This window comes from Gopherus flavomarginatus, chromosome 9 (assembly GCF_025201925.1).
Source record: "Gopherus flavomarginatus isolate rGopFla2 chromosome 9, rGopFla2.mat.asm, whole genome shotgun sequence".
NCBI classification, from domain to species: Eukaryota; Metazoa; Chordata; order Testudines; family Testudinidae; genus Gopherus; species Gopherus flavomarginatus.
The window spans coordinates 56,915,903-56,932,728 of record NC_066625.1 but is presented as its reverse complement, the minus strand read 5'-3'; the positions used below and the strand labels follow the sequence as shown (position 1 = coordinate 56,932,728).

General features: G+C 43.7%; 1 protein-coding gene across 3 annotated transcripts in view; it reads right to left on the bottom strand.

The window, feature by feature from the left end:
• The window catches only part of SCAPER (S-phase cyclin A associated protein in the ER), a 357,501-nt gene that overhangs the window by 13,402 nt on the left and 327,273 nt on the right, over positions 1-16,826 (bottom strand). The window lies entirely within an intron of this gene.

Here is a 16,826-nt window from a genome sequence, read left to right as displayed (position 1 = left end):
CTTTACTACAGTTTGGACCAATTTGCCTGGACTGAAGTAAACTTACCAGCCTGTAATTGACAGGATTGCCTCTGGAGCTCTTTTTAAAAATTGGCATTACGTTAGCTATCCTCCAGTCATTTGGTACACAGGCTGATTTAAGTGGTAGGTTACATACCACAGTTAGTCTCCAGAACTCTTGGGTGAATACCATCTGGTCCTGGTGACTTATTACTGTTTAATTTATCCATTTGTTCCAAAACTTCCTCTATTCCTCTATCTGGGACAGTTCTTCAAATTTGTCACCTAAAAAGAATGGCTCAGATGTGGGAATCTCCCTCACATCTTCTGCAGTGAAGACTGACGCAAATAATTCATTTAGCTTCTCTGCATTCGCCTTATCTTCCTTCAGTGTTCTTTTTGCACCTTGATTGTCCAGTGACCTCGACTGTTTGGCAGGGTTCCTGTTTCCGATTACTTAAAAAACTGTTGCTGTTAGCTTTTGCATCTGTAGCAAGTTGCTCTTCAAATTCTTTTTTGGCCTGCCTAATTATACTTTTACACTTGACTTGCCAGAGTTTATCCTCCTTTCTATTTTCCTCAGTAGGATTTGACTTCCAATTTTTAAAGAATGCCTTTTTGCCTTTTACTGCCTCCTTTACTCTGCTGTTTAGCCAGGTGGCATTTTTTTGGTCCTCTTATTGTTCTATTTTTTTTTTATTGATTTGAGATATGCCCCTATTATGGTGCTTTAAAATAGTTTCAATGCAGCTTGCAGGCATTTCATTCTTGTGACTGTTCCTTTTAATTTCCATTTAGCTGGCTTCCTCATTTTTGTATATTTCCCCTTTTTGAAGTTAAATGCCACATTTTCTCCGCTACAAGGATGTTAAATTCAATTACAATATGGTCGCTATGGTTCAGCTACAGTCACCTCTTGGACTAGATCCTGTGCTCAATTTAGGATTAAATAAAAAATTGCTTCTCTCCTCGTGAGTTCCAGCACTAGATGATTCAAAAGTAGTCATTAATGGTGTCTAGAAATTTTATCTCTGCATTCCATCCTAAGGTGACATGTACTCAGTCAATAATAGGATAGTTGAAATTTCCCATTATTATTGGGTTTTCTGTTTTCGCAGCCTCTCTCATTTCCCTGAGTATTTCACAATCACCATTACTATTCTGGCCAGGTGGTCGGTAGTATAATCCTACTGCTATACTCCTATTATTCAAGCCAGGAATTTCTATCCACAGTGATTCTAGGGTAATTTGATTCATTTAAGATTTTTACTATATTTGACTCTATGCTTTCGTTCACATATAACCCCACTCCCCTACCAGCACAATTTAGCCTGTAATTCCTATATATTTGGTATCCTGGTATTACTGTCTCATTGATTATCATCATTCTGCCAAGTTTCTGTGATGCCTATCATATGAATATCCTCATTTAATACCAAGCACTCAAGTCCACCCATCTTAGTATTTAGACTTCCAGCATTTGTATACAGATACTTATAAAATTTGTCAATATTTAGTTCTCTGCCTTCATGTGATGGGACTCTTTTTCATTTGACTGATTCTCCTCAGTACCTAGCTGTACTTTATCAACGTCTATTTTTTCCTCTTTACTAGGATATATAGTATCCCCTTTAATAAATCCTCCCCTAAGGGATGTCTCATATGAACATCATGTGCTCCTCCGCACTTGTGTTGGCTTTCCCCCAGCCCCTAGTTTAAAAACTTCTCTACAACCTTCTTAATTTTACATGCCAGTAATCTGGTTCTGTTTTGGTGTGCATAGAGCCCATGCTTCCTGTACAGTCTTCTTTCCCCAAAGGTTCCCCAGTTCCTAATACACCTAAACCCCTCCTCCCAACATCCTCGTCTCATCCACGCATTGAGACCCTGCAGTTCTGCCTAACTGGCTCTGCACGTGGAACTGGAAGCATTTCAGAGAACGCTACCACAGAGGTCCTGGACCTTAATCTCTTACCTAGCAGCCTAAATGTGGCTTCCAGAACCTCTTTCCTGCCTTTCCCTATGTCATTGGTACCTACATGTACCATGACTACTGGCTCCTCTCCAGCGCTACACATAAGTTTATCTAGAGGTCTACAACCTTCACGCCTGGCAGACAATTCATTATGCGGTTTTTGGTCATCACAAATCTATCTATATTTCTAACAACAGAATCCCCCATTACTATTGCCTGTCTCTTCCTAATAATTGGGGTCCCCACCCCTAGAGGGGTATCTTTAGTATGAGAGGACAGGGTATCCTCACTGTGAGATAAATAATACTTCCCATCTATTATGTCACATACACAAAATCCCATTGGTGTGTAATATCTACAATGATAATCCATTATTCCAGGTCCCTAAAATACAGTGTTCAAGTATTTTAACAGAGCTGGTCTTCGGAGATGCAATCAGACCAATGCCACTTGGATACTGTATAATGCACAGGGGGCTGTGATAATGGATTAACCTAAAACATGAAAGTGTACTTGTTATTACTTCTGTTTGATTTGAGAGGGTTGTTGAAGAAATGGCTACATTTATACATCTTAAACAAGCTGGGAGAATATGCTCAAGATATTGCAAAATGTGTTTGTGTACTTGGGCGTTTCCTGCAGCAAATCCCATAGTTGAGGTTCTGTTCCAGTTTTCATTCTAACTCCCCTTTTCTTGTAACCTTTTCAGCTGCTCATAACTTTCCCCAAGCAAACTCCTTTTGGACTGAAATCTTTTATGCTTATTTTAGTCCCAAGATAATTTATTTAAGAATGTTTGAGGAAACTTGGTTTCCCTTTTTGAATTGTGTGTGTGAAGACAATATCCCCCTTCCTTACGTATTCTGATTGAATTTTGTACTGGCGTAACTAAAAAATGGCTAGGAACTTCAAACTTGGCTCCTTCTTTTATAACCCTCATTGAGCAGATGAAAAGTTTGACAGAATTACTGTAACATAAGAAAATGAGAAGGGATGGAACATAAAAGAATGGTCTAATGTAGAAGTCTAAGCAGTGGTTTGGAAAGCTTTTACACCCAACTTTTAAACTGAGGGTACAGCTTTTTTTAGCTTGATGGGAGAAAAACATGCTGATGTTACAGCATATTCCATAGATATTCCGTATAAAATACACTACTTATTCTTGTGAGATGGAACTAACTCTCCAGAAGAGAAAGTTACTCACCTTGCAGTAACTGAGGTTCTTCGAGATGTGTCCCCCTGTGGGTGCTCCACTCCAGGTGACGGTGAGTCCCAGCGCCGTTGATCGGAGATCTTCAGTAGCAGTGCCTGGTCGGGATGCATGCGCTCAGCTGCTGCCTCGAGGTCTTGTTAGAGTCTGCCTGAGCGTGTGCATCCTGTGCCCCCTGGGCCTTGTTGTCTCTGATCTTGTGTAGAATCCTGGGTATCAGAGGGATTGGTGGAAAGGCGTACATAAGAGAGTTGTTTGACGGGATAAGGAACCCATCTCCTAGGGATGCAGTCCCAAATCCCACTCTGGAGCAGAATAGGTGGCATTTGCGATTCTGGGTTGTGGCAAAAAGGTCTATTGACAGTGTGCCCCAGTGGGAGAAGAGCTGTTGTAGTATAATGGGGTGCAATTCCCATTTGTGTTCTGTGGAGAAGTGTCTGCTGAGTGCGTTAGCAGTACTGTTGTGACAGCCAGGTAGGTATAAAGCAGTAATTTGTATGTGGTGTTGTATGCACCAATTCCACAACCAGATGGCCTCCATCCATAGGGATTTGCGATTGCGCTCCCCGGGTTTGCTGATGTAAAACATACATGCTATATTGTCCGTTAGGACCTGGACAGATTTGTTCTTTATGAGGGGAAGAAAGTGAAGGCAGGCTTGTCTCACTGCTCTGAGCTCTAGGAGATTTATATGTAGACGCGTCTCTGGTGCAGATCAGCGGCCTTGTGCTGTGTGTCCCCCCAGGTGCGGTCCCCAACCAATCAAAGAAGCATCTGTGGTGAGCATGAGCATTGGGATCGTTGCTGGAAGGGAACGCCCATGCAGAGGTTCTCTGGTCTTGTCCACCATTGTAGGGAAGCTAGTACGTTCACTGGACGAGTTAGCAGCATGCAGAAGCTGTGCCTGCTGGGTTTGCAGTTGGAGTTGAGCCAATCCTGAAGATACCTCATGTGCAGCCTGGCGTATCTGACCACGAAAGTGGTGGCTGCCATGTGGCCAAGGAGTTGTAGGCAAATTCTTGCCTGTATCCTGGGATGAACAGAGAACGTACGTCTGAGATGTGTGATAGTGAGGAATCTGTTGTGTGAGAGTGAGGCTCTGGTTTGAATTGAGTCCAGGTGAGCTCCAGTGAATTCAATTTGCTGTGTAGGTGTCAGGGTGGATTTTTGGATGTTTATTTGCAGGCCTAACCTGTGGAAGAGGGAGATGGCGAAATGGGTAGCTTGTAGCGTCTCGTCGTATAAGCTGCCTTTGATGAGGCAATCGTCTAGGTAGGGGAAGAGTGTGATCCCATGTCTGCGGAGGTGGGCCACAACTACGGCTAGGGTCTTGGAGAATACTCTTGGTGCTGTGGAGAGTCCGAAAGGGAGTAACTTGTATTGAAAATAGTTGTGTCAGAGTGTGAATCGTAGGAAGTGTTTGTGGGCTGGATGAATGGATATGTGGAAATAGGCATCCTGTAGGTCGAGGGCTATTAACCAGTCCCCTTGTTCCAGCGCAGGTATTATTGTGCCCAGTGTGACCATCTTGAACTTCTGTACCCTTATGAATTTGTTCAGTTGGCATAGGTCTAGTATAGGCCTCCATCCCCCAGTCTTTTTCTAGGTCAGAAAGTAGTGGGAGTAGAACAGTTTTGCTCAATGTTGTGTCGGCACAGGTTCCACTGCACCTAGCTGTAGAAGATGAGCCATTTCTATGCGAAGTAGGTGCTCAAGAGAGGGGTCCTTGAAGAGGGACAGGGAAGAGTAGGAGGATAGGATATAAAAGGGATGGAGTAACCGGACTGAACTATTTCCAGGACCCAACGGTCCTGTGTAATCTGCTGCCAGGCATGGTGGAAAACCTGGAGGCGGTGGCCAAATTGGCAAATAGGCGGTGGAGTTAAGGGGTGGTCATGCAGACCCCCAATCAACACTTCAAAATTGCTGTTTGTTCCCCAATGGGTGGGAAGTAGCTGCTTGTGCTTCGTTTTGTCTGTGCCTAGAAGGTCAAGCGGGTATATCGTATGGTCTGGGCTGAGGCTGGTGACACTGTTGTGTGCGAGGCCTCTGATAAGGTTGAAACCGTTGTCTCCTGGAAAGGGATGGGTAAATGCCCAGGGTGCGGAGGGTTGCTCTACAATCTTTCATTCTGTGAAGGACTTCGTCAGTTTTCTTGGGTAAGAGTTTACCTTCATCAAAGGAGAGATCCTCCACTTTAGTCAGCAGGTCTTTGGGGATACAGATGCAGAGAGCCAGGAAGATCTGTGCATAACCAGTGCAGTTGCGGTAGTGCGGGATGCTGTGTCTGCCATGTCTAGAGATGCTTGTAGGGCTGTTCTGGAGACAAACTGGCCCTCGATGAGGACTGGCTTAAAGTCTGCTCTCCTGTCCTCTGGGATATGCGAGGTAAAAATCAAAGAGTTTATTGTAGTTATCAAAGTTGTAGCTTGCAAGTAGGGTGGAATAGTTTGCAATTCTGAATTGCAGATTGGAGGAGATATAAACCTTGCATCCCAAGAGATCAAAGCGTTTGAGGTCCTTGTCTTGCAGGGTGGGCCAGTAATGCGGCTGTTTCACCCTGTGTGTCGCTGCATCCACTACAAGAGAATTTGGTTGTGGATGAGAGAATAAGAAGTCTACGTCCTTAGCAGGAACATAATATTTACATTCAGCCTTTGTGCAAGTTGCTAAGATAGAGGATGGGGTCTGGCATCAGCTGGTTCTAGGAGTGCTTCATTTATGGGAAGCACGATCTTTGAGGGTAGAGAAGGTTGTAGGATTTTGAGGAGTCTGTATTGTGTCTCCTGGACCTCCTCTAAAGGGATGTCTTAACTGAGTGCCACCCTCTTGAAAAGTTCTTGGAATTGTTTAAAGTCGTCCACGTTCTGTGGAGGCGGAGGCATGAGGGCTCGGTCTGGAGCTGATGGAAAGTTAGGAGTCGGTGAATCAGGGTATGGTCCATGGCCCACCTCTTCAGAGGGGGGTTCAGGCGCTCTAGAAGTAGATGGAGCTGGAGACAGAGGTGCAGAAGAAGCTTGTGGTCTGGTGGAAGAAGCACGAGGGTGGGTGGCAGTAGGAGTTGGCCAAGGATACCACTGAGGCCAAGTCATAATAGGATAAGAAAAGTTAGGTGCCGCCCACGGGGGCGGGGGGAGTGAAGTAGGGAAACTGAGGCTGGTGGTTGTGCGCCATGGACTGAGGTGCAAAAGGTTCCAGTGGAGGAGGAGAGGCAGGTGGGGAGAACTCCGCCTGCTGCTGCATATCAGGCTTGCTGTCAGTAAAGGTAGCCAGCACAGGTGGGGACAGCGGCTGGTCAGAGAGTGAGCACTGTGTGTCCAGGAGCGGAGAGTTAGGCTCAGGTGCCACTGAGAAGTCGTCCTGACTTAGGAACTGTTGTTGCTGCTCCCTGGGCTGTGATTCCGCTGAGCGCGATCTGTGCTCAGAAGCGGGCCCGGACTTCTGTTTGGCTTTTCCAGGTGCTGCGAGTTGCTTGTAGGCGCCCTGCGGGAGGTCCGCTGCTGCTATCGGAGCGGCAGGCAGGCTCGGTGCCAACGTTCTTGTCGGCACTATGTCTATTTTCGGTGCTGAGGGGACTGCTGCCAGGGAGACCTTCCCAGCATGGGAAGTCAGGTCTCTGCCTCTGCGCTCGCTCCGTGGTGAGGTGCTGGGACAGTTGGAGGTGCCTGCCTTCAGTGCTGTCAACACTGAAGGTAATAGATCTCACCGGAGACCCTTTACCCTTGTGAAAGTCTCTGCTCGGAGACGGTTGGGCTTCCTACCTCTTCACCTGAAAGGGTGAAGCCGTGCTCTCAATTGGTTTGGACCTGGCTGGGGAGCGTGAGGGAGAAGGCTTGTCATTGACTGTCTCCAGAGGCAGCTTCAGGGATTTCTGCATCAGAAGCATTTTCAGCCTCAGGTCCCTGTCACAATGAGCCCTGATTTTGAGGCTCGTACAATGGACACATTTAGCAGGGATGTGAGTCTCGCTAAGGCACTTCACACAACGTGAATGTCCATCGGACCTTAGCATACAGTCTTGACCGGAAGAACACTTCTTGAATCCTGAAGCGCCTGGCATTATTGCTCTGGGAATGCCAGGGGAGAGTGTTTCAGCGGGAGACTAACTTGAGGAAAAAAGGTTGTTTTTTTTTGTTTTGTTTTTTACACTAAGTAACTATTCTAAAGGAAGGAAAACAACTGGAATGTTACTAACTATTTCTATGTTCTTTGTAATTGTTTCCTTCAGAGACCAGGGAAGAGGATGAGCACTGCCCCAAGTCCCATCTTCAGCCGAGGACAGTTGAGAAGAAACTGAGGGGGCCACGCCCCCCTCAGTTCCTTCTCAGTCAGACTCTAACGAGACCGCGAGACAGCAGCTGAGTACGTGCGTCCCGACGAGGCACTGGTACCGAAGATCTCCGATCAATGGCGCCGGGACACACTGTCACCTCGAGTGGAGCACCCACAGGGAAAGCACTCGAAGAAGAAATGTATCTTATCTTTCTCGACAAAATTTCACTCCATGTGAAATGAAGCATCAAAACGTTCTCTTTTACTTGACTGTGTTCTTCTGCCACAATTTATTCCCTGTTCAGATGCAACTCTCTTAGGAGAAGCTCAGGCTAAAAAGCTAATGGATCTAAAATGGCACCACTTGCCATTTTCAGACTCTTATGTGAGTGCTGTTCCAAACCTGAACATGTCCATTATAAACACACTGGACCTTCACTTTTACATAGTGAATATGGAGACTATTACTATTTATATATCATTTATATAAATGTCATATTTTAATCGGTATAAAGGAGTTAATAATTTTACTAAACAGGAACTTAAATACACTGCAGTTATTCTTTCTAGTTTCACAGTACTCCATCAAACAGTTAAGTGCTTGGGTTTTATGTCAGGTTATTTACAACTCTGTAAAAGAAATAAGTCTTTATATCAGTAGTTCAGTTTCTCTTCAAAGTTAGATCTGCATTATTTCTTTGCGCTTATATAAACATATCCCATGCTGCTAGCATTTAATCAGCAGAATATGTCACCACTCAGGCTCTTCTTCTGTTTTAAGGTCAAGCTATTTCCCCGCTCCCCATTTTGCTAACTCCATCATTGGCAAGGCTATAACCTCTAAACAAAGTATGTTGTAAATTTGTCTCTAACATTTATCATGGATCAAAGTACTATTTCTATGTTGAAAACAGTATTCAGAATGGTACTCTCAAGGTTAAAAATGATCATTTTGTTTATCTGAAAATGTTTAGTTTCTTAAAATAAAAATATATGCTTCCAAAAAGAATGGTAGTTAGAGAACACAGAGCTCAGAAATAACATTCGTCACATGACTAGCATTTTCCTTTTTGGGATAGCTTTAGGGTTTTTGGTCTAGCATGGGTATACAACTGACAGGAGAATTTGGCCAAACACTATAATAATCCCAAATCTTTCTATCATTTACTACAAAGGATAGTTATAAACGAAGCAGCATATTTAAATATGTAAACATGTTTACCAAACCTGATGCTAACAAGAAATCTAGCTGAACACATAAGTTCAATATGTTCCTAATTTAAAATTTTAATACATAAGCAAATATGTGTTAGTCTAAAAGATTTATTAAAAGTTTTGTAAGTAGCTGCTTTAATATTTTTTTCTTATAACAGATGAAGAACTAAAGCAGATGAAATTCTGTTATGAGTAGAACATACAGAAGTAACAGACGTTGGAAAAGATTAGCTCCATTACAGCATAAAAAGGTAGGAGTTTGCAATATTCTTAATGGAAAAAATTCCAAGATGCCTTGAGGCTCTCCTGCTGTAAGGTTAGCATGTGCCTGGACCAGTGTAGTCTATTTTAAAGTAGAACTACTCTCTAAGGTCTTGTGTGGGTGCCATGAGAAAAGTAAAAGCAGCAAAGAATCCTGTGGCACCTTATAGACTAACAGACGTTTTGGAGCATGAGCTTTCGTGGGTGAATACCCACTTCCTCAGATGCATGTAGTGGAAATTTCCAGGGGCAGGTATATATATGCTAGCAAGCAAGCTAGAGATAACGAGGTCAGTTCAATCAGGGAGGATGAGGCCCTGTTCTAGCAGCTGAGGTGTGAAAACCAAGAGAGGAGAAACTGGTTCTGTAGTTGGCAAGCCATTCACAGTCTTTGTTCAATCCTGACAGGATTGGTTTTCACACCTCAGCTGCTAGAACAGGGCCTCATCCTCCCTGATTGAACTGACCTCGTTATCTCTAGCTTGCTTGCTAGCATATATATACCTGCCCCTGGGAATTTCCACTACATGCATCTGAGGAAGTGGGTATTCACCCACGAAAGCTCATGCTCCAAAACGTCTGTTAGTCTATAAGGTGCCACAGGATTCTTTGCTGCTTTTACAGATCCAGACTAACACGGCTACCCCTCTGATACATGAGAAAAGTAGTGAAATTACAGGGAAGGTTAATGCGAACTATTTTCTGGCCTGAGCTTATCTACTGCCATACAGTGTGTTTATATTTTATTTTCTTTTTTTGTGAGCTCCAAAACAGTTATACAACATTTCAGTTTAAACACAAAAAATATTACACAAAGATTTGCTACTCTTTGTGAATGTGCTGATTTAATGCTTTCTCAGGTGAAACAAGTTCCCCTTCGATTTTTTTCTTCTGCTTATGCTTCTCGGATGAAAGTTCAGTATGAGCAGATCCTAATTATGGTTCATAATCACTATTCAACATTCATGCTGAGTTATCTTAGTCATTTCAAAATTTATTTATTACTCTTTAAATAAATGCATACTTCCTGTGTCTCATTCACAAAAAAACCCTTTTCTCCAGTATGTGTTCACATTAGCTCTGTGGTCAAAGCTGAAAAGAGGTTTAAAGGTTTGAGCTGGTTCATTCAGAGACTTGTAAACTCGTAATAGCAATAGATGAGTATGGTCCTTTGCATGTTGTTTTCACCCGACTGAGGTGTGTACAACTGGATAACCAGCCAGTTTAATGTCCTGATTCAGCAAGTTACACAAGCATATGCCTAAGTTTAAGTGTGTGAGAAGTCTCAACTACTCATGTGCTTAAAGAATCTTCCTGAACTGGGGCCTCAGTTTCTTATCCCAATCAACTTCAATTTATTGACCACTAACCCGCAGGCCAACACACTGTAACTGTTAATCAGATGAGAAAGTTATCAGACACAAATTTGGACATGGTACAAATCACACGTATCTACAGAAATACATGTATACTGTGGCATCAAATAATAAAGATCAATGTGCAATGTCTCAATCCATATATTCTATAGAAAAAATTGAAATGACTGAAATATTACCTCTTTTATCTTTAGTTCTACATTATCTCTGAAGAGGTCATCATCAAATTTAGATAAAATCTACCACCCTTCCTCCAACTCTCTGACCTACCTGATTACCTCAGAACTGATTAACAAGAATTGTGTCTTTATACATATTGAACCTGTATGTTTGCCACTGGTCTCCAGTTTTGTCTAAGACTATTAGAACCTGGATGCAAAAGGACTCCTGAAAAGCCTTTATGTTTGAGCAGGACTTACATATTAAACTTCCCTATTTGCTCAAGGTGTTATTCTGTGTAATTACAGATATATTTAACATCTCAAAGTGATTGATGATTTTTAAACTTTTTAGCTCATTGCAAGGTACATACACTACAGATTGCAGGGTTTGGATTAAATAGTTTGACTCACATATAGCATGTGGACACTGATTCTTTCAAATATGTGTTGAATTGGTTTGTGCGGATGGGAAATTCTGTACCGTAGTCATTACTAGCGGTTCAGATGTAGTATGCTGCAGGTAAGGAACTGGATCTCACTTAAAAAAAAATCCAAATGTGGATGCTTGGTCAGTTGAAAAACAACACTACATTAGCTTTCACTAAAATACCACTTATGTGCCTGATAATGTGGTTATTTATGTCCATTCTATATCCCACTACCTACTCTGTAGTGTCAAGTGTTTGCACACTGGCTTGGTGGACATTAGAGGATCTTTGAAGCATGCCCTTTTCTGCAACTTAATTTGGGTACTGTATCTGAACGAATGACATATTGGTGAATTTGGGATGGGTTACATGACCTCAGGTTCCATTTTCTGTGTTAAAGGGAAGGTCTTTCAAGACTGTAGGACAGACGCGGGCAAACTATGGCCCGTGGGCTACATCCGGCCCGCAGGACCGTCCTGCCTGGCCCCTGAGCTCCCGGCCCCTCCCCCACTGTCCCTCCTTCCTCGCAGCCATGCCGCTGCATGGGCCGCGCTCTGGCCTGCCGCTCCCGCTGGGCAGCGTGGGGAGCGTAGCTGGCTCTGGCCAGGTGACGCGGATGTGAGCTCCTGCTGCTGGTAAGGGGGCGGCGAGTGAGGGAGTTAGAGCAGGGGGTCTTGAGGGGCAGTCAAGGAGGGGGGGTGGTTGGATGGGGTGGAGGTTCTAGGGGGGCGGTCAGGGGATGGGGAACAGGGAAGATTGGGAGTGGGAGTCCTGGGGGCCTGTCACGGGGCGGAAATGTGGATAGGGGTCAGGAGGGCAGTCATGGGACAGGAAGTGGGGGGGAATGGATAAGGGGGTGGTATCCCGGGGGTGCAGTTAGGGGCGAGGAGTCCCGGGAGGGGGTGATCAGGGGACGAGGAGCAGAGGGTGGTTGGATAGGGTTGGGAGTTCCAGGGGGGGCTGTCAGGGGGCGAGGGTGTGAATAGGGATGGGGACAGGGAGCAGAGGGGTTGGATAGGGGGTGGTGGTCCCAGGAGGAGGTGGTCAGGGGACAAGGAGCAGAGGGGGTTGGATCAGTTGGGAGTTCTGAGGGGGCAGTCAGGGGGTGGGAAGTGGGAGATGGCCAGGCTGTTTGGGGAGGCACAACCTTCCCTACCCGGCCCTCCATACAGTTGTGCAACCCCGATGTGGCCCTCAGGCCAAAAAGTTTGCCCACCCTTGCTCTAGGAGGACTGGATAGCTCCTATCTACTCAATGGGCCTGATTCACCACGGTCTTTTCTAATCATTTACACCTATACAAAGCGAGTGCTAAGAAAGGTCTAAAACTCTACCAGTTCCCATTGCTACTAGGACACATACAGGTAATATCAATGTAGGCCTCAACTATGTTGAATGATGATTAGGAGAAATCTGTACCTGAAAGAATCCCTTGGAAATGAGATCTTACAGGTACCTAATAAATATTTAAGATAAATCTGGACCAAAGGATGATGCAATACTAAAATTCTAATCAAAAGTTGACATTCACAGTTTGAGTCTTCTCTCATTTACACTGGTGTAACGCAACTGACTAGAACGAAGTGGGTATTAACCCACAAAAGTTCATGCTCCAATATGTCTGTTAGTCTATAAGGTGCCACAGGACTCTTTGCTGTCTTGACTTAAATTAGCATAAGTCAGAGGGGAATCTTGGTCTTCAAGAATTAAATCTGATTGGAGGAGGGTTCTTCCATCACACTTGGAGAGATTCCAACCAGTGGCCCACAACCCCCAGAGGGTCATAGAAGACAATCAGGTGAGTGGCAAAGCACTGAAAATTTTACCACAATCTAAAGGAAAGAAAATCTTGCTCTCTCACTCCCTGCAGACCCTTACCCTTCAAGATCAAGTATTCTCTGTCAACCTCTCAAAACACACACAAATAAATTATACAACATTATCATTGTTATAAAGGAGACATTTTTGACTTGTATTTCTACAGTAAATGTAATGTGCTTGTGAAAACGTTTGAGTTCAAACAAGGGATTACCAACCAGTAACGGTTCAGAAACACTAACTCTGTGTGTTATATTACTGAGGTGGCAGAAAGAAAGCTTTAAGCTGAAAATAAGAAAATACACTTTTCTGCCATGAAAGGTAAATTATCATCTACCAATAACTAAGTTTAGTCACAGACTAGCAAGAATTTTCATAGTACTCACCTAGGCTACATTATTTTTAACTTATATTTTATAATTAGGCTTGGCAGGATTTGATTGTTTTATATGAATATTTATTTTTAAGCCTTTTTCTATATTTACCAATTACAGTTTTCACAGTTGCAAAAAAATATTTGGGGTCAGACAATAATTATTTAATGATGACTGACAATGAGTCTCAAAAAGTTAAAGCTTTATAACCATTAAAACACAAATTGTCACATCACATGTCAAAATATACACAGTAAATAGCCTTAAATCTAACGCTAATAAGTTTTCAAGCAGCATTTTTCTTTCTTTGGCTATCTGTAAATTTGGATTATTACGGAGGGAAATACTTTTCCATCAGTTTGTGCGTGTATGTTGAAATTGACGTTTATAAACATTTACCGATAAAAAGCTAATCTTTCCAAGCCTATTTATAATTCTCTATTTCTGTACAATTCCAATAAAACACTGTTTTATGTAAGCCTAGTGGAATTAGGTCTGCAGACTAATTTGGGCTGTAGCAGGCTGGCACCCCTAGAGAAGTATCAAAATACTTTGGCCCCTCAAGGAAGACAGAGAGTAGTAGTTAATTGCCTGAGTATGAACACAGAGCAGGCTGTTGTCTTTCTTTCCAAACAGTGCACAACAGCGCTGAGGGGAGCGAGCCACTGTGGGTATGGAGAGAGTTGAATGGCTTACATTCTATGAGGCTATCACAGGAGAGTTCCCTCACACACTAGGCAAAACAGATCATGGCTCTCAGCAACTGATTAAAGATTTGCAGACTTCAGACTTTGTTTAAATTTTTGTGTGAAATTTAATTCTCATGAAAATGAGAGACTGATAGCTTTGGTTAGAGTCAGACAGAGTAAAGGCAGGCGTCATGCAAGCTTATTCATACATCTCTGCCAAAGTAGTTCTATCTTGACTGGCCAAACCCATAATATTCCAGGATTGGGTCTCAGCTGAGAAGAAACTGCCTATTAAGCAGAACCATGCCAAACTCTGTGGGTTTTTTTTTTACATGGACAAGTGTCCACTAGGGATTAAGCTGAGGCTACCAAGATCATTTATTTCTGACCTAAGATTAGAACCCAGTCCTCCAGAGGCTAGCAGATTAACTCAAGGCTGTATCCAGCCCTCTTTTTCACCTTAGAATTCTGTCCAACTTTAAGCCTCAGTTATGGGCTACATTTTTAAGGCTGGAAAAAGTAGTACTTTTTACCATGTCAGGGCCTAAGTTTAACTGAATGTAACTATGGTTCATCATCATAAAATCTTTGCTCAGATATGTCAATATCCCACGAAGCACAGGACCCACTTTGGTGTTTTATCAGTGTAGTTAACCTACAAAGCTATTAAAGATCTTGCCTTATTTGAATTACCTATGGTCACTGTTATTTATTGCATTTTAGGCACAGCAGTTAGAAAATTTTCACTCTTTTTAGAGTACATTTTTTGCACCATGTTTTTGTTCATCCACAATGGTAAAATACTACAAAAATGTCTTGACAAATTACCTACAAGATGTTCCCATGCTTCCCCAATAGTATCTAGAGTGGAAAATCATTCTTATTGAAGGCCTTTGTCCACTTAAGCTCCTCTTGAGTTATGTAAAACTCACTATAACTGTGTTTTAATTTGCCCCATTTTAGAACGAGTTTTATTACACGTGGATTTTTTCTGGTTTATCAAGACTACAACACACCATATGACTCGTGAACATGTTAAAGTATTCAAGAACATCCCCAATGATTTTTATAGTTCCAACTGAAAAAAATTATAATTTTTTTTTTTTAGTATCATATGATTGTAAACAATTCGGCTACAAATAGTCAAATTGGTGTTTAAAGTCCTATGTTAAAAGGACACTATAAATATGAAATCTATTTAGTTAAAAAACATTGAGCTAAAAGTCATTTGGGGTACTATTTATTTATTTATTTATTTATTTTTTACCAAGATTTGTGCTAATTACAAAAAAAGAGCACCCATCCCATGCGGTAGGTTGCCTTGTTAGACTCTTAATAATACAATTCGTTCCTAACAGTCTAAAAATCAACTAACTGAGAGCACTACTAGGACCCTAAGAATGCCCCATTGCCAGAGGGCAAGAGGCTCCCTAGAAGTCTAAGGGTATGTCTACACTACAGCATAATTTTGAATTAACTAAAACCGGTTTTATAATACCGATATTATAAAGTCGATTTTATGCATCCACACTAGGGCACATTAATTCGGCGGTGTGCGTCCATGGTCCTAGGCTACCATCGATTTCTGGAGCGTTGCACTGTGGGTAGCTATCCCATAGTTCCCGCAGTCTTCCCTGACCCTTGGAATTCTGGGTTACTACCCCAGTGCCTGATGGGGCAAAAATCATTGTCGCGGGTGGTTCTGGGTACAGCCTCACCCCTCCCTTCCTGAAAGCAGCAGACAGCCATTTCGCGCCTTTTTTACTGGGTGAACTGAGCAAACGCCATAGCACAGCAAGCATGGACCCTGCTCAGCTCAGTAGCGCAATCGTGGACGTTGTAAACACCTCACGCATTCTCGTGCTGTCTATGCTGAACCATGAACTGCAAACGCAGGAGAGGAGGAGGCAGCTACGGCAGCTACGGCAGCGCGGCGACGAGAGTGATGAGGACCTGGACACTGATTTCTCCCTAACCGCGGGCCCCCGCGCTTTGGAGCTCTTGATGGTAATGGGGGAGGTTCTACCCATTGATCGCTGATTTTGGGCCCGGGAAACAAGCACAGACTGGTGGGACTGCATAGTTTTGCAGGTGTGGGATGATTTGCAGTGGCTGCGGAACTTTCGCATGCGTAAGAGCACTTTCTTTGAACTTTGTGATTTGCTTTTCCCTGCCCTGAAACGCCATAATACCAGGATAAGAGCAGCCCTCACAGTGGAGAAGCGACTGGCAATAGCCCTCTGGAAGCTTGCAACGCCAGACAGCTACTGGTCAGTCGGGAATCAATTTGGAGTGGGAAAATCTACTGTGGGGGCTGCTGTGCTGCAAGTAGCCAAAGCAATCATTAAGCTGCTGCTACGAAAGGTTGTGACTCTGGGAAACATGCAGGTCATAGTGGATGGCTTTGCTGCAATGGGATTCCCTAACTGTGGGGGGGCGATAGATGGAACCCATATCCCTATCTTGGCACCGGAGCACCAGGGCACCCAGTACATAAACCGCAAGGGGTACTTTTCAATGGTGCTGCAAGCACTGGTGGATCACAAGGGACGTTTCACCAACATCCACGTGGGATGGCCAGGAAGGGTTCATGACGCTCGCGTCTTCAAAAGCACTGCTCTGTTTAAACGGCTGCAGCAAGGGACTTACTTCCCAGACCAGAAAATAACAGTTGGGGATGTTGAAATGCCTGTCGTTATCCTGGGGGACCCAGCCTACACCTTGATGCCATGGCTCATGAAGCCATACACAGGCAGCCTGGACAGTGGTCAGGAGCTGTTTAACTACAGGCTGAGCAAGTGCAGAATGGTGGTAGAATGTGCATTTGGCCATTTAAAGGCTCGCTGGAGAACGTTACTCACTCGCTCAGACCTCAGCCAAACCAATGTCCCCTTTGTTATTGCTGCTTGCTGTGTGCTCCACAATCTCTGTGAGAGTAAGGGGGAGACCTTTATGGCGGGGTGGGAGGCTGAGGCAAATCACCTGGCCGCTGATTACGCGCAGCCAGACACCAGGGCGATTAGAAGAGCACACCAGGAAGCGGTGCGC